Raw genomic sequence first — 3,091 nt, 5'->3', positions numbered from 1 at the left:
TTCTAATAAATACAATCAGAAATGATAAGGTGACATTATAACTGATACCACAGACATATGAAAAAATCAGGAGAGACTATATGCACAAATTAGAAAACCTAGAGGAAATTGATAAATTCCTGGAAACATACAATCTTCCAAGATTGAACCAGGGAGAAATAGAAATCCTCAACAGACTACTAATGAGTATTGAAATTGAATCTGTAATAGAAAAAAAATCCCACAACAAAAAACCCTGGACCAGACAGATTTATAGCTGATCTCAGGTGGGCTGATCACCTGAGGTCAGGAGTTCGAGCTTGGCTAACATGGTGGAACCCTGTCTCTACTAAAAATACAAAAATTGGCTGGGCATGGTGGCAGGTGCCTATAGTCCCAGCTATTCAGGAAGCTGAGGCAGGAGAATTGCTTGAACGTTGGAGGTAGAGGTTGCAGTGAGCCGGATTGTGCCATTGCACTTCAGCTAGGGGACAACAGAAGGAGATTCCATCTCAAAAGAAAAAATGTTTCGTATTGAGTACAATGTACATTATTCAGGTAATGGGTACATTATAAGCTAACACTTTCCCTACTACGCTATGTATGTAACACAACTGCCCTTGTAACTTCCTAAACCTATAAAAAATTTTTAAAAATTATAAGCTAAACAATAAAAGACAAATTAAGAATGCTTCCTTAAAAGGTGAGGGCATTGTGCTCATAAGTTCCTACGGATTTCAGAGTACGGAGTAGAGTAGAACACAAGAATTTGGTCTGGTAGGTGGGAACAGAAAATGAGTATATAAATTTTATTGCAGGTACAGCCGTGGGCTGAAGAATGGCCTGAGAGTACTGGATATTGCAGAGACAGATGTCTTCAGGGCAAAGAGATTAAGGATTTTTGCCTTGATGCTTTCACACTATATTGTGGTAGTAACACTGTGTTGGGAGATAGAACAGGAAACATCTTTCTAGGAATATGCATACTAATAAATGTTTTATCAAACTTGTTCAAACAAGACAGGAGAACAATTTTCATTATAATTTAATTTCCATTCCATTTCTGTGTTATAAGAGAAACTGATCATTTGTTCAAATGTTTAAAAGGCATGTTCCTCCTATTATAAACGCTTCTGTTTCTCTACGTTGTTGATCATCTTTACTGATTACAAATTTCTTTATATATTTAAGAAATATATTTCTTTATATATTACATACTAAGGTTAGTGTTTGTCATGTGTTGTTTCAGTAAATTTTCCTAATCTTTTGGCCTCTTGATTTATATATATATATATATATATATATATTTTTTTTTTTTTTTTTTAGAGACGGGGTTTCACCTTGTTGGCCAGGCTGGTCTTGAACTCCTGACCTCAGGTGATCCGCCCACCTCGGCCTTCCAAAGTGCTGGGATTACAGGTGTGAGCCACCACACCCAGCCTGTCTTGATTTTTTAATAAGCAGAAATCTTTATTACAGGTAGTAAAATTTACAGTTTTTCCTATACACATAACCCTATTGCTTTTTCTCTATTAATATTTCTTCAGATTTAGAATTTAAATTGTACCTTAGACAAAATCATGAGAATTACTTTAGGATTGCTGTTATTGGCTCTAGAGTTCAGGAAACCCAACAAGTAGAGTTGTGCAATTAGATGGAGTAAAATGTTGAAGAGGACCAAAATAATTCTGAGTCTCAAATCTGAGTTTAGCCTAACATATCAGGAAACAGTGGTCTGGGCTCTATGTATGTTCCTGTCTTAAAACATGGATCTAATATCGTAGATGTAAATGACTGCATGTAATATAATTACTCAAATTATGATAAACCCGGCTCTATGGATACACAGGAAAGACTACTTAGAAATAATTTGAATACCCAACTTCATTCTATATTAAAATATACATTTTAGAACAGTTTTAGATTTACAGAATAGTTAGAAAAGTAATCCAGAAAATTCCCATATGCCCTACACCTAGTTTCCTCTACTAAAACCATCTTACATTGTGTGATACATTTGTTACAATTAATGAACAAATATTGGTACATTACTATTAGCTAAAGCTTACACTTTATTCCAGCTGTTCTTAGGTTTTAAGCTTTTCTTCCTTTTTCTGTTCCAGCGTTCTAAGGAGAGTACATTGCAGTTGGTCATCATTTCTCCTTAGGTTACTGTTAGCTGTGACAGTTTCTTCCTCTTTTTTTGTTTTTTGAGATGGAGTTTTGCTCTTCTTACTCAGGCTGGAGTGCAATGGCATAGTCTTGGCTCACTGCAACCTCCACCTCCTGGGTTCAAGTGAATCTCCTGCCTCAGCCTCCTGAGTCATTGAGATTACAGGTGGTCATCACCACGCTCATGTTTTTTTCATGATTACATGAGGATTTACAGAGGTAAAGTGACATTTTCCTCATAGATATCAAGGATTCATACTATAAACATGATTACTATTTTTGTTGGTCTCGATCACCTGAGTGAGGGAGTGTTTGTCAAGTTTCTCCAGTGTAAAGTTACTCTTCCCCCTTTTCTCCAAAAGTACTATTTTCCAAATAGTACTCTTTGGAAGTCACTATTTACAGCACGTACTTAAGGAGCAGGGGTTTATGCTCCACTTCCCTGAAGGCAGAATATTTACATAAATTATTTGGAATTCTGCACTGGAGAATTTAACTGGAGTTATTTATCTGATAATATAGTAATATATTAGTATGAATGCTTGGATATTTATTTTATACTTTGGGTTATAATCCGATGCTACTTTATTTTTTGCTCAAATTTTCCAGAAACTGAGCATAGAAGTGATATCTGAATCACTGTGGCTATGCTGTTGTGAATGCCCTGAAGGCTACAAAAACAGAGAGACAAATTAGGAAGTTATAAACATCTAAGTAACATATAGCCAGGTTCAAGATGGTATCAGGAAAGGTGACAAGAGTCGTGTAGAAATGGAATATAATCTGAGGGAAAGAATTTACTTTTCAATAAATAATGCTGGATTAACTTGGATATCTGTAGGAGTAACAACAATTAAACTTGACCCGCTAAACCTCATATTGTACACCAAAACTTGAGATGTGAGAGGTGAAATAAAGCTTCTAGGGGAAGAAACAAAAT

This window comes from Aotus nancymaae, unplaced genomic scaffold (genome assembly GCF_030222135.1).
Source record: "Aotus nancymaae isolate 86718 unplaced genomic scaffold, 86718_ANA_hifiasm-v0.15.2.pri h1tg000028l, whole genome shotgun sequence".
Classification (NCBI taxonomy): domain Eukaryota; kingdom Metazoa; phylum Chordata; class Mammalia; order Primates; family Aotidae; genus Aotus; species Aotus nancymaae.
Note: the sequence above shows the minus strand (reverse complement) of the source record.